A 15,903-nucleotide genomic window follows, 5' to 3' on the forward strand; every position below is an offset into this window, starting at 1 on the left:
TATTTTGTTTATTTTGTGGGCATATACATCATGAGCTTTCTAAAGGTCAAAAGTAGAGTTTGTTCTTGGATTCTAAAGCAATCTGATTTCCATTTACAGTGTGCTTTGGTGACCCTAAATGCAGAAGCAGGCCCAGTTAAGTCATACTTCCAGTTTGTGTTTGGTTTAATTTGCTCAAGAAGAAAATCCCTCCTAGATTAAGGCAGTGCTGAAATATCATTTTTTCTAAATTACTTTTATTTTCAACTAGGTTCATAAGAGAATGCTACTCATAAATGACACCTGAACTCTGAATGTCGGTTTCATGGACATTCTGTCTTCAAAGATGTAGAAGCATCTTAGTCAGCTAGTGTCTCATCTGGAAACTAGAGCAAAGGTCAGAAAAATTAGGACTCCTGGGTTTTATTAAAATTTACATGGTAGGGGTCCTGAAGCTTTATTAATTAGTGTATTCAAAGTCACTGTGTGCTTCATAAAGAAGAGGCTCCAATAAATTATACAGTCTTATTTACTATTCAAAAAAATCAAGGCTCTAGTTATATACACCAAGTATTTTTTCATTAATTATTTTAAATGATTTTTTCCCCTTACCATATGTACTTTGCAAAGATAAAAAGAAAATCTCTCAAAGTATTTTGTATTCATGTTCATTAACATTCCAGTGGAATAATAAACCTCAAAACGATTCATGTATGAATCAGTGAGGCATGGCTAATTACAGTTTTCAGCCACACAGCCAATAACATTCACCATGAAACACGGCGTCTGTTAAATGCATCTCTCTGAATTTTTGTTGGGGGAGAGTGCTAGGAAATAGGTAGGTTGCAAACTGCAATTTAAAAATGTCTAAATATTTTAGGGGCTTGTATATTATAAATCTCTTTCAGGCAAGTATTTATCACAAGCATGACATCCTGTTATCAAAACAGACAAAACCCCCACAGATTTGCTTTAAAAACAAAACAGAAACAACCACAAGTCCTGAGAATGGACCATGTTCTACATGAAAACAGAAGAAACTTCTTGAAACATGAGGAAATACTATTTACCATAAATTTTAAAAATACATTTAATACTGAATTTTAGAATTTTCCTACTCCTTACAAAATCATCTTGATACTATGACTCTCTCCAGTCCACAAATATATTTAAAAGGTGAAAATCCAAAAAGCACACAGCGGACACAATAGAAGTTGAATGTCATGACTATAACACTCAAATTTAGAAGCAATTTTGTAATGCATATTCAAAATCTTTTCTATTACATTTGTGTTTAAAATATTTTCCCTTAATGTCATCCATATTGTTGACTACCCAAAGACTACATGAATAAAAACATTAGCATCCACATTTTATTTTTTAATTTAAATTAGTGTTACTTCAACTACATAACTAATATATGGTAAAAAAAAAAAGTTCAGAAGTCAAGAACAGTATAAAGTATTTAGAATAGAAGATACTTATGCCACCAATCCCATCGCATTGCTCCAATAATCTCATTGTTCACAATCATTTGGGATGCTCCCAGAAGTTTTCTACACAAGTGCAAGCACAAATCCACAATCTCTTATCTGCAATTCTGAAATCCGAAAAGGTCTGAAAACCAAAAGGCTGACCTGATATGGGGGTATTTATACTGTTTGTTTATCCAGTATGTGTTTTGTTGCAGAAATATTAACGTTTGACGACAGGGTGCTATCCCAAGACTGTTGCAGGAATGTTAGACACTAAATGGTATAAGCATATATTACCTTTCTAAAAACCAAAAAATTGTTAATTTCCAAAACTGACTTGTCCCCAAAATTCTGGATGAGTGATTACAGACCTTGATAAGTATGTGTGTAACACACAATCCTTTCGTTTACACAAATAGATCATACTATATATACTGTCTGGCAAATACATTTATGGAATAGTTTAACACTTTCCCTTAAGACCTTACCATGGCCTACATGGTCTGGCTTCTTGTGACCTTTAGCCTCATCTCTCATGACTTTTCCTCTCATTCATTTTTCTCCAGCCAAATGGGCCTCCCTGTTCTTCTTCCATAATGCCAAGCTTATTCCTATTTAAGGCCTTTGCACTTACTTTTGCTTGTCTGGAATATTCTTCTGTAGAATTCCCCATGGTTGTCCTCCTCACTTCATTGAATTCTTTGTTCAAGTGATTCCTCTTCAAAGAGGCCTTCCTGACCACCCTACCCAAGAGAAGACCATCCATCATTTTTTTAGTCCCTCACTCTGCTTATTTTCATAGCATTTTTAAAAATCAATACCTATGATATATCATGCATTTGTGTATTAGTGTATGGTCTATCTTTTCTACTAGAAGTTCCATGAGGGTAGGAATTTTTTTGACTTATTTACTGCTGTACCCCTAGCACCTTGAACAATGCCTGACATTTAGTGGGTGCTCAGTATTTGTGGAACACATTTTTTCTTTTGCCTTCAAGTTAAGCAATTCATTTGATAGTTAACAAGGCTCTCGGTTGCTCTTATGGAAAATTAAGAAGGATGCCTACCAAATGCTCACGGGCTGACCCTTGGGACACTTCCAGTGTCTTTCACCACTGCCCTACCTCCACTCTAGGTCAGGGACTGGTGAATCTACTCTGCCTGAGCTCTGGCGCTTGCCATGTGCTTCCTGTGCCTCTGCCTAGAACCTCCTTCCTCCTCTACTGTAGGTAGAAAAACTGACTCATTCTGGTATTGATTTTATGCATTACGTTGATTTGCTCACCTGTTTACATGTTTATGGCCTCCATTACAGTACACTACCAGGGATTGTCTGATTCATTGGTGATTCCTATCCCCTAGCACAGTGACTGGCCCAGAGTAACCCTCCATCCATGAAAAACTAAGTTGAATTGAAGTTGCATCCCATTCTGAAGTAAATTCTCTACTAAGGAAATATACTTTTTTAATTTTTAGGGAACTTTAGCTTTTAGTCGGTTTTATCCTCTAGAATGAAGAAATGCCTTTAAAACTGCAGTGAAGCCAGGGCAATGTGTTTAGAGTCATAATTTCTTGAAGGAGAGTGATACAAAATCATAGCTTAACTCTGAGCCACCCTAGTGAAATCACAGCTTGGACACTGAGCTTAGTTTTATGTACCTTATGTTCTAGGTAACTGGAAGATGATTGCAAAAGATGGCAGTAAGAAGGATTAAGTGTGATTATTTATGAGGCATAGTTAAAAGGAGACAGCATGCATATGTTCACTAACCATAGGGAATAGACTGGTCTCTAAATATCTGATGAACAAATCCACCCAAGGAATATATTTAACACAGAACAACAAAAGGATAAATGAGAGAATTTAAAAAAAGATAGGGGAAAAATTTAGAGAATTTTCAGCGTATCATGAGGTAGCTCTTACTAACAATCAGGATTGTCCAATAGCAGCCAAAAAGCTGAGTGATTATGGGATGAGAAATTGTGAAGGAGGTGGGAACATTTGGTACAGATGAGTTTCCCAACCTTTTTATACTTTGTATTACGACGCATCATTTTTTCTTTATTCTAGTACGATATTTTCATATTGGATATGATTTTTTCCCAATTAAATAAATACCGCCAAGACTCTTGTCCAAAAGTCTGGACTATAACCTGTAATATATGGCTGAGATGACTTATGTAGAGGGTTCAACTCTTTGACCTCTAGGCCTTTCCAGTTTTGAAATTCTGTTTCCATGGTAAAGATTTCTTTGTAGGTCCTGTGAGCTGTTGGGAGTGTTTGGCTAAAGCAGAAAAGTATGTGACGACCAGGTTTTTACACATCAGGGTGGTCCTAAGCTTTGCGATAATGAGAGGTTATTGTGGGGTTACTTTTGTCTCTTTACTTTATGGCTTAGCTGAATGCAGTGAGTGGTACAAATATCAGGTCCTTGTAGTACTTACCCTGTTTGCTTTTGTGGCCATAACATAGTCATTCTTTTACCACATATTTATTGAGTGCCTACTATCGAATAAGACAAAAACAAAGTTCTTGCCTTCAGAGGCTTACATTCTACTTGGAGGTGAAAGATGATAAACAGAAAGACATAAATAGGGACTATAATTTCAAGTAAAGCTACTTGCTATGAAGAAGTGCTATTATGGCACAACCCACAGAAGTCTTTCACAAAACTGTCTTCTACAATTCTCCAAAGGAGATATACGAAAGGCCAACAGGTACATGAATAGATGCTCAACATCATTAGTCATTAGGGAAATGGAAATCACAACCACAATGAGGTATCACCTCCCATCTGTTAGAATGACCATTAACAAAAAGAGAAGAGATAAAAAATGCTGGCAAGGATGTGATGAGAGAACCCTTGTGCACTGTTGGTGGGACTGTAAACTGGTACAGCCATATGGAAAACAGTAAGGAGGATCCTCAAAAAATTAAAAATTGAACTACCATATGATCCAGCAATTTCACTTCTGGGAATATATCCAAAGGAAATGAAAACACTAACTCAAAAAGATATATGCACTCCCATGTTCATAGGAGCATTATTTACAATAGGCAAGACATGGAAACAACCTAAGCATTCATCAACGGAGGAATGGATAAAGAAGTTGTCGAATATATGCAATATTATATGGAATGTCATAATAATGGAATATTATTCAGCCATAAAAAACAAGGAAATCCTGCAGCTTGTGACAACATGGATGGACCTTGAGGGCAGTAGGCTAAGTAAAATAAGTCAGGGAGAGAAAGACAAAACTGTATGATCTCACTTATATGTGGAATCTAAAACAAAAACCAAAAAACAAAAAACCCCACACCAAATTCATAGAAAAAGATCAGATTTGTGGTTACCAGAGGCAGGGGGTTGGGGGAGAGGGAACTGAGGAAGGTGGTCAAAAGGTACAAACTTCCAGTTACACGATAAATTAGTACTAGATGTGTAATGTAGAACATGACTACAGCTAACACTGCTGTACGATATACAGCAAAGTTAAGAAAGTAAATCTTAAAGAGTTCTCATCACAAGGATAATTTTTTTCCTTTCTTTTTAGTTTATCTATATGAGAAGATGAATGTTAGCTGAATGTATTGTGGTAATCATTTCACAATATATGTAAGTCAAACCATTATGCTGTAAACCTTAAATTTATACAGTGATGTATGTCAATTATATCTCAATAAAATTGGGGAAAAAACCTGTCTTTTAGGTCTAAAGACACAGTTTATGCATTTAATGCTAACTTCTCAAAAATCTTTACTTATGTTTCTTCAATATCACGAAATGAACACATTGCCTCCAGCAATATTTCTTTAATTTCCCTTTTCCCCTTTTCTTGATCTCATTCCTCCCCTCTCTACTAAACCCCAGTTCCTCTGAAGCTTCTCCGTAAGTCCCCAAAGATTTCCCAGTGTAAAAGAGGTTTTTGTTGTTGCCGTTTTTGTTCAGTTTTTGTTTTAGTGAGGATTTAGAAAGTGCTGCCTATTTTAACTGTTCACGTGATGAGGTATACAAGGTGGTAGGCTGCTTGGTTTTTTTGTTCATTTGGTTAGTTCTTTTTGTACGTATTTATTTAATTTTGAATTATTCTTATTCTGCTAGTCTCAGTGATAAAAGCTTGTGGTGAACCAAAGCCACCTGTAGCAGATACTACTGGTGTCCCACCAGTACATGGCAGCACCTGTATCTCTGGCTTCCTCAGGTCACTGAGCAACTCTGCCTTTCATACAGTATGATGAAGAGCCAGGGACTTAACAGCCCCTGAAAACAGCCCCCAATCATTGACTGATGGGAGATGGTGTTTAAACAATAGGGTTCTTTTGTCCCTTTGGTGGGATAGCTCAATCTAAGGCATGGGTTCCACATTGTTTCCTAGAGTTCCCCAGGAAGATTAAGCTCTGATCACCCCGAGCAGTAATATGCTTGATAGTGCACCTTCTTTGTCTGTCTTCCCTTCCGCATTTCATTTTCCTATTCTCCCACTGCAGTTTCCTGCAATTACCTCCTAAATAAACTACTTGCACTTGAATACTTGTCTCAGGATATACTTGTGGGAGAACACAAACTAAGATGCCATCTCCAGGTGATTACTAATGAAGCTGCAGATCAGATAGTTACCTCCCCACTGATTATCTCGGCACTTGCATGTCCTGGGTCTAATCTCCCAATTCATCACACCACCACCACCACCACCCGCCACCGCTTTCCCCCCTTGGTGTCCATACGTTTGTTCTCTACATCTGTGTCTCAATTTCTACCCTGCAAACCGGTTCAAGTGCCACATCTTAAAGCTCTCTGTGAATGTATATACTGCCGAAGATCATGCCAATCAGACAGCGTCATTCACAGCTGAATATGCATATGTTCATAGTAGGTTGCCAGACAACGGTTTAATAATCATTAGATACCACTGTTTAGATCCTAAGTATGTTCATGATATTTACCTTCTGATTGCTAAGTAGGAGATGTAATGATTATAGGCTGATACTTTCTCAGGAGAAGAGTCTAGTTGTTGAGCTTTCCAGTTTCATATGGTTCAGTAATTTCTTCCACATTTAGTGTGGCTGCTGACATTTGTGTTGAAATCTCTCATGCCAATCAGCCTGAGAAAAGCTGGGACTGCTTTTTTCTCATAAAAGCTAGAAAGAACTGCTGTATTATAGGAAACCACCCCAAATTAACAGAAGATTAGGGTAGGAAGCCTGGACAGGGGTTTTAATCCCTGTGCATGAAATCAGTCTGTACACATATTGATCATATTTCTGCTGTTTTAACTGCAATTGTTTTCAATTTCACCTATTCACAATTCTCTTATTATTTTATGCGGCCACGGTGTCTGTGTGATGATCTGGAAACTGACCATAATCCACTGTGACATTCTCTGAGTCAAGCTTCCTAAGACATCAGTGTTTCACACCAGGACATTTTGTAGGACACCTCGCTACTATCTGTGGGGTTCAAACATCAGAAAGGATGTGAGATCTAAGACTTGGTGTAATCACCTGCATGTAATGAAGCAGGCCAAAGAAAAAAGTGAGAGAAAAAAAAAAGAAGGGGCTTCCCTGGTGGCGCAGTGGTTGAGAGTCCGCCTGCTGATGCAGGGGACACGTGTTTGTGCCCCGGTCCGGGAAGATCCCACATGCCGCGTAGCCGCTTGTTCCGTGAGCCATGGCTGCTGAGCCTGCGCGTCCGGAGCCTGTGCTCCGCAATGGGAGAGGCCACAACAGTGAGAGGACCGCGTACCACAAAAAAAAAAAAAAAAAAAAAAAAAAAAAAGAAAATGGTGTCAGGGAAAGTAGGGACCTATCTAAGTGTTTGTCCAAGTGTAATTGCTCTTTGTTTCTCCCTTTAAATGTAAAAGATGACTGGCAAATGTCTCTTTTTCCTTGGCACTAGGATTGGGAGGAAAGAAAAGGGAAGGAGGCAATCTTGAAGAAGAGAGGTAGCTATAAGAAGCAGCATGGTGTAGTAACAAGAGTCTGAAGACCAGGATTCTAGTCCCTGTTTATGAGCTGTATGCCTTTGTGAAATTATTTAGCTGTTCTGCAATTTTCAGTTGCATTTATTGCAAAATTATGTTTGCTTCTCATCCTCCCCTAGACCAGGAGCATCTTGAGGTTAGGAACTGAGAATGATTCAATTTCTCCAGCACCTATATGGCACTGGGCAGAATATACTGAATGATTTTGAATTTAAAAAGGGAGCAAGCACAAGGGCCCCACGGTGATCAGACATGAACTGAATTGATCTGCACCAAAGAAAGGGAGAATAGAGAATAATTCATTTAATTACTTGAAATACATTTACTGAGTGTCTATTATATACATATATATATATACACTATATGTAATACATATAGTATGGGTGTATATATATACTATATAAAATATTATAATAGAAATTTTATAGTATATAAATATATGGATTATATATAAGTTTAAATTAAAATTTATAATATAAAATATTATACTATATATATTATAGATACTATTTATACTTTTAGGTGCTAGAAACACTGCAGTGACCAGGAAAAAACCCCCATATCTATAACAGATCTTTCATTCTAAGGGGCAAGATGATAAAAAAGATAAATTATATACAATGCTTGGTTAAGGACAAGAGCTAAGGAGAAAAATAACACAAAAAAAGAATAAAGGAATGGACAGGGGAGTCTGTGGTTCAATTTTGGTTAGGATGTCCGGGAAGGCGGAGTGCAGTCATACACCGGTTCAGTTAAGGCCTGCGAGCCCGCGTGCTGAGAGAAACAAAAGAAAGGAAGGCTTTAGGAATCAAAAAAGATCCAGAGTGAGGAAACGAAGCGAAAGGAAATTCAGACAGTGAGGAGCAGTGAGGGGTGGGTAAGTTGAGCGCGTGTGGGAGGAAAGAAGGAAGCAAAAATGCAGCACAGCCTAAACAATCATGTTACTTTCTACATTTGGTAAAAAACAAAGATTGTGTGGATTATGACGAAATCCCTTTCTGAGGGAATTCTCACCTCAGCTTCTTTCCAGAGAGCGACAGTGTTTCCCGTCCCCTAAACAGGGATTTTTGTCATTATGGCTTTTGATTGGCCCGGTATAAGCACGTGCTCTACGCCTATTGGCTCGAGCGTCTGTCCCAAGACGAGTAGCCATGTTGGGGCCCTTCCCCGCCGCGGGGCCGTCTGGGAGTTGTAGTCCTTGCTCCGCTCCGTCCAGTGGAGAGGCTTTTTGCCCTCTGCTCCTGGGTCCCTCAGGCAGCCACTCTCGTGGGCACACGCCCGGGAACTGCTTCTGCCCCGCACTCCCTCCCTCTGCCTTTCACTTCCCAGCTGCCAAGATCTTGGAAGGTAGGGGCGGGGGCAAGCCCAAGTCGAACAGTGTTTCTGTGGCGCAGATCCGGGGTTTCGCGCGCGTCTCATCATTACTCCGGTGGTCCAGTGGAGCGGGGACTGACTGGGTCCACGCAGCTCGTTGGGAGGTAGTGAGGGGTCTGTCGGGAGGACCCTCCCACCTCACCTCACCTTCTCACGGCCACTTCCTGAGCACCGGCCCTAACCCTAACCCGCCCCTCCTCCGCCGCATTTTGTAAGTGGGTAAACTGAGGCATGGGGGCATGCCAGCGGTTCCAGGGGACGCCCCAGCTCCTGGCTCTGGTGGTGTAGTTGGCATGGGCCGCTTTTGGATTTTTTTCAGTTTTACTGTCAAGTAGCAGGACTCTGTGCCCCAACAGATGTGTGTTAAACATCCAGCTCTGGGTTCCCCAGGGGTAGGGAGGAGGGTTTGAACAAGTGTCCAGGAGGAGGAGCTAGGCAGGACACGGGGAAGGCAATATTTTGGGAGAGAATTTTACATTTAGTATTTAAAAGACACAAAAAAATAATTCATTATGGTGGGAGAAATCAGTACTCTGTTGGACTTCCTTACATCTATTTTATGGCTTAATGTAGGTTTTTTTTTCTTTTTTTTTTTGCGGTACGCGGGCCTCTCACTGCCGCGGCCTCTCCCTTTGCGGAGCACAGGCTCCGGACGCGCAGGCTCAGCGGCCATGGCTCACGAGCCCAGCCGCTCCGCGGCATGCGGGATCCTCCCGGACCGGGGCACGAACCCGCGTCTCCTGCATCGGCAGGCGGACTCCCAACCACTGCGCCACCAGGGAAGCCCTAATGTAGTTTTTATATGAAAACATGCGGGGATTTTTAAGGTGTGTTCATGTGGGGGAAAAAGGCCGGTTAGTGGAACTGGAGCTGGATTTGCAGCTTCCTCTCTAGGATCAAATTCTGCCTCTGCTGTATGACCAGCCACTCAGTGCTTACCGGGGAAAAAAGAACTTAACGCTCCCTGCCTAAGTGGCCCAAGGAGCTGCCAGGAGCTGAAATCTAGATGAAGTCTTGCTTGTGAAAGTTTGCCACATTCAAACTTTTATTATTGTGCGTCTCTCAGAACTGTGCTTGGGATTGGCATAGAATACAGCCTGTGGTCATGTTAGAAAGACTCAGATCCTTGCTGGGTCCGGGACTACCGAAAGCGGCCCCGACTCGCACCTGTTAAGGTCTTATAACTGAACTCTCTATTTTCTGGCTCCATCTTACCGCCAGCGGCCCAGGGCAGCGGAGGCTTCTGGGAGTTGTAGTCCCGCCTCTAGTTTCCCGGAGGATTGGTACTCCATCTCCCAGCGTGTCATTTGGCTTGGCGAGGTGTCTCCTGGGAGTTGAAGTCTCACTTCCAGCAGTTCTCTGGAGCAGCCCCTTGACTCGGAACTACAACTTCCATGTGGCCCTGCGTTCTTGGCTGCTTGCCCTGCGTCCACTAGCTGCGAGCCGGGTGTAGTGAAATATGTTTAGCAAAAATGTCTTTTTGTTGTTTTTGATTGTATACGCTCTTCCAAGTACTACGTGGGGGTTTATTGTATACGCTTTTCTAAGTATCTTAGGAATTATGCATGCTTTCAAACAGTGCTAACACTCAACAGTTTACAGAGCATGTTCATACTATCTCTCGTAATAATACTGTATCTCCCATTTGTAGATAAGAAAAAAACTTGAGAAGACGATTTGTACACGGTCACACACCTAGTAATAAAATGTAATATATCTTTTATAAATAAGTAGATATTACATTTAGTTATAGTTTAATCCTCTCAAGCGCTATATGAGAGAAATAGCCATTTTCATACGCATTTTCCATATTAGAAAACTAAGGCTAGGAAATAGGGAAGTTGAGCAACGTGTCGAAGTTAACTAAGCTAGTGAATAGAACTACCGAGATTGTAACCCAGTCTGCTTGACAGACTCTGCTTAGAAAAAGACTCTATCTTATGGAGGTGGAGGGAGCTCGAGCTTTCTGAGTACGGAATTTGGAATCTTTCCATTATACCATGTTGCCTCTGTAGTTAAACACTAAACGGTAGTGCTGCAAAAACCTTTGAGATCATTTAAATCTAAGGCAAAGATCTTGGAACAGTTCCTGGCATATAGTAGAGGTTCCACAAATGTTAGCTATATAGAGTTTTATAATACTTTTATTTTAGAGATGAGGAAACTGGTGCAGGTGGTGAAGCAGTTTGCCCAAGGTCACACAGCTGGTCTGTGTCAGGGATGAGACTAGACCCGAACGTCTTGTTTCCAAGTCCAGGGTTATTTTCATTCTACCAGCAGACAGCTAGCAGGGACACCATATGTGAAGCTGTTTAGATAATGGTTTCTCTCCTAATTTGTTCTTCCTAGGCCACAGACCAGGACCAATTGTTGTAAAGTCTCTTTTCTTATTATTGGTAACGTAATATTTCATGAATTCAACAAATGTTTTCTGAACATATAGCTCATCTCTCTTTAGGTACAGGGCCTCATGGATGAAAAGTAGCTAATGGGTTAGGGCTAGAAGGACCTTATAAATCATCTAATCTAACTTTTTAATTTAAAAAATTAGGGAATTGAGGTACAACATTCACAGCCTTCATCTCATGCCCTTGTGTCAGAAGCATTCTGTTTCTGCAAGGAGGCAGGGTTCTGGAGGCCTCATAGTCCTGTATGTGACCTTTTAGGCTCATGCTTTATTTTACTTAGTATCCTTGTCCTTGCCTTATTCCTGTACATGTTTGGTGGAATGCTTTAGGAAATGTTTCTGTGTACATGCAGCTCTCTTTCTTTTAATGTACATGCAGCTTCAATATGTTCCATTTGTATTTTGGGAATTAGTCTTGTCTTGGCTCCCAATACTCTTTTCTCTTTTGTCCTGTAAGACACGAGAACAAAATCTGACATTGTGTTTGCATTCACATATGTTAAAAATCTAATCCTCTAATATAGGGTAACATAAATGAACACATGAGTTGATGGAATTATATAAAACTTTTGTTTTAGAAGACACATTGGCCCTTTCAATTATGTATTCACAGATAAAGCAGATTACTCTCACCTCTTGTGTGTGAAAGATGATTTCTACATAATTAGATAATAAAGTAGCAGTTTTATAAATTACTGGCTAACCGTTCCTGAGATAGTCATTATGGGAGATGTTCTCCTGGTCACCCTCTGTCCCACCAGCACTCTCCTAAATGACAGTCTGATCAGTCAGCTTCCAGCAAAGTGTGTGACCACTAGTAGACACTGAAAAAGTATTTGTGGAATTGCATTCATAAGCACCTTTGAGCTCTATTCCCATATTTTCCCCCTGAATCTCAGTTTTCTCTTTTAATGCAGAAAGGCAGCTTTGAAATACAAGCTGTTGCTACAGCTTTTGAGGTCATCCTCTGAGGGACTGTTGCTTTGGGAATGTCCAAGTCTGTGACTTCTAAGATGAGAAAGTGATCCAAATAGCAAAACATAGAGAAGCAATAGAGAGTGGTAGTCTGAAGGCCTATGACTGAAATCCCAGCCCTGCCTCTTAGGCATGTTACTAAGCCCTTGGTTTCCTCTTCTGTAAAGCAAGGATAATAAGCATTCTACCGCATAAAGTGATGATAAAGATTAAATAAGATAGTGTGTTTAAAGCTTTGAGCATGTCAGGTGCTCAATAGCTTGCATTTAATAGATGAGTAGATCTTATTTTTGTCATTATTAATGTAAATGTGTATATGAAAATATATTTACTCGGGATTTAAACTGGAGGCAGATATCTGTTTTATAAAAGGGTCTTGTCATTTGTTTTCTTAGAGTAGCAAGCTTGGCCATCACATATAAACTATGAAGTTAACTGCAACTCTTGATAATCCATCTTGTCAGCTCAGTGAAAGTGTCTTGTGTAGGCAGAGAGATAGTGAAGCTTTTGGCTCTTCATTGACTGCTGAGAGGTCCCTGATCTCTGGTTTCATCTATATATTAAATCTTGGGTCGAAAAACGGTCAGTAGGGCCTTCTGTCCACTTCTGGAAAGGACTGGGCCTATCCCAGGAGCCTCAGGGTTAAAGTGAAGCAGTTGTCATCCAGCTGGTGAGTAATCCCGGGGCAGTGGCTATGTGGACACGGCAGTGCTTCTTTCTAAAGCTGACAACTTCAGTAGCCATGAGGTTACTGATAGAGAGGTGAGTTACAGAAGAGGGGTGATGCTGGGGATAGGGAAGGAGAAATGAAATGAGGATCATAGCGAGAGCAAAGAGCAGATGAACGAAGGAAACAGTTGAGGCCCTCAGTCAAGTTGTCTTAAGCATGTATTTATTGAGCACATTTATCCTGCTCCTAGCTCTGTGCCAGGCACTGCACTGTTATGCAGTGGAGATACAGCCTTGAATGTGGCTGACATGGAGGTGGTCATGGTGGTGGGTTGTGGTATATTCTAAGCAGGGAAGAACTTGAAGGAAAGAAGCAAGGAAGGTGGAGTGTGTTGGGATTTGATGAGCAGAAAAGTCTTTGTGCTTGGGGTATACAAATCACTGAATGGGGGAGGTGGGAGAGATGAGGCTGCAGAGGCAGGCATGGGTGATATTATGCAGAGTCCAGTTATCTGTATTGCAAAAGAATTTTGGACTTTATTCCAAGGGTATTTGTGAAACCATTTAAAAGTCTCAAGTGGAGAAATAAAATTATTGGATTTGTTTTTTAAAGACTTTGGATGCAGTATGGATGATGAATTTGTGAGAGGTAATAATGTGGGAAAACCAGATAGTCTTGCGTTTCTTTAACTTTAAAGTGCATGTGAATCTCCCGCTGATCTTAAAATGTGGAGTCTGATTCAGCAGATCTGGAATGGGCCAGCAGATCTGGAATGGGCCAGCACCAGCAGGCTGTTGCTGCTGGTCTATGGACTATCCTTTGAGTAGCAAGTACTTAGGAGACTCTTCAGTGTTCTAGGTCAGAGATAATGGTGATTAAGAGAATGGGCTCTAGAGAGCAGAAGACCTGGATTCTAATCTTGGTTTTTCCACTTATTTGCTGTGTGACTCTGGGGAAAGTGAGGTAATCTCTTTGAGCCTCAATTTCCTTATAATCTGTGAAAGGTGGGTAATAATTTCTATTGCTTTAATCATGTTTTAAATTTTCAATGAGGTCACCCTTGGAAAGGGTTACTGTGCTTAATACAGTAATTGGCACTCAGTAAATGGTAGCTTTGATTTTACTCTTATGGTTATTAGTAAAAATCATAATATTATGCACCCTGCTCCACATTTCCTTGTTTATCACATTTTCTTGTTTATCACATTTTGAATGCTAGGTGGAATAGATTACCTTTAATTCTACTGTTTTTGCTTCTGTCTCACAGGTGAAGTGCTGAACTTTGTAAAAATTTGAACATTATGGGCAAATAGATTTCTCTCAGCAATTGAGTCTCAATTTGATGGAAAAAAATCTGGGATCCTGAAAGTACCATCTTATATCTGATTGCAGGAACTTGAGGCACCTTGCCTAGCCTTGTAAATTTATTTAGCCCAATTATAGTGCCTCCTTCTTTACATAATTTTAACCTGTTTGGATTGTTCTCCAACCAGTGATTCTCAACCCTTGTTGCAAGTTAGAATCACCTGGGGCTGGTCCCATCCATACAAATTAAATCAGAGTGCCGGAGGGGAGGCAGGCGTTGATAATTTCTTTTTTAAGTTTCCTGGGTTATAATGAAGTGCATCTAGGATTGAGAACCATTGATTTTAAAAACCATAACATCAAAAATAAATCAAGTACAGTCTAAGGGCCTGGGTGGGGAATGAAATATCTGGAAAGTAGCTGAAGTCTTTGGGAGTGAAAGAGATAATAAGCCTAGTCACAAATCTCTCTTGGAATCTGATGAACTAACCGTAGGTTGTGCCCTGGGTTACCTTTGAGATTACTTACTAGGACACCCCCGTTCTAACCCTTTTTATCTCTAGCTGTGCTTACCCTAGTCAGGATTCTCCTTAATGTTGAGTTTCAGACTGCTTTTCTCTTTCTGGTATTTAGTTTGCTCCATTCCTCAGAGCTAAAAAAAAGTTATTAACCCATGAAAACCATGTTCAAAAGAAACTGAGTTACATGTTTTCATGAGTTGTGGCCATGTTATTGAAAAGGCTTAAACTATTGTTCAGATAAAATACAACCCATTTTTACTAGCAACATTCTTACATTCTAATTCAGTAGTTTAAAAGGAACCACTTCCAGAGATGCTGCCAATTATAAAGATGGGTTTCTTTCTGTCTTTTTTCTCTTTAAAATTACTTCCATCTACCATTTTAGGGTGGAACAGTTAAGCTAATTTGATTAAATGCCTTTAATTTTCTGGATTATCCATAATATATAGGACCCCTTTCCTTTAAAAATTTTTTCCTCCATGGAAAATGTGTATTCTTATGTTTGTATCTGAATATATGTATTTTTTCTTCATGAAAGTAATTTCTATTTTTTATTGAAATATAGTTGACATACACTATTATGATAGTTTCAGGTGTCCTACATAATTACTTGATATTTTCATACATTATGAAATGATCACCAAGATAAGTCGAGTAACCATCTGTCCGCATACAAAGTTATTGCAATATTATTGACCATATTCCTTATGCTGTTTACTACATCCTTGTGACTTATTTCTTATATGGCTGGAGGTTTGTACCTTTTAATCCCCTTCACCTATTTTGCTGACCCCCTCACCCATCTGCCTTCTGGCAACCACATATTTGTTCTCTGTATCTATGAGTCTGTTTTTTTGTTTTGTTTTGTTTGCTTGCTTGTTTTGTTTTTTCTATTCCACATATAAGTGAGATAATGCAGGATTTATCTTTCTCTGCCTTATTTCACTTAGCATACCTTCTAGATGCACCCATATTGTTGAAAATGGCAAGATTTCATTTTTTTATGGCTGAGTAATATTCCTGTGTGTGTGTGTGTGTGTATCACATCTTCTTTATCCATTCATCTATCAGTGGACACGTAGGTTGCTTCCATATCTTGGCTACTGCAAATAGTGTTGCAATGAACACTGGAGTACATATATCTTTTCAAATTTGTGTTTTTCTTTTCTTTGGGTAGATTCCCAGAAGTGAAATTGCTGGATTGTAAGGCAG

The 15,903-nt window shown here is 39.8% G+C and overlaps 1 protein-coding gene across 17 annotated transcripts in view; it reads left to right on the plus strand.

Annotated features, from left to right (window-relative positions):
* Positions 1 to 8,660: 8,660 nt before the first annotated feature.
* Positions 8,661 to 15,903, plus strand: part of FHIT (fragile histidine triad diadenosine triphosphatase) — a 1,440,192-nt gene continuing 1,432,949 nt past the window's right edge. For 14 of the 17 annotated variants that reach the window (XM_060163986.1, XM_060163991.1, XM_060163995.1 and 11 more), the window contains exon 1: positions 8,661 to 8,786. The gene's annotated coding sequence lies outside the window, so the exon portion shown is untranslated. Of the gene's footprint in view, positions 8,787 to 8,817; positions 9,025 to 15,903 lie in introns of those variants that run through there. The other 3 variants (XM_060163989.1, XM_060163994.1, XM_060163997.1) reach the window with 1 other exon arrangement.

Source organism: Lagenorhynchus albirostris, chromosome 10, assembly GCF_949774975.1.
Source record: "Lagenorhynchus albirostris chromosome 10, mLagAlb1.1, whole genome shotgun sequence".
NCBI classification, from domain to species: Eukaryota; Metazoa; Chordata; class Mammalia; order Artiodactyla; family Delphinidae; genus Lagenorhynchus; species Lagenorhynchus albirostris.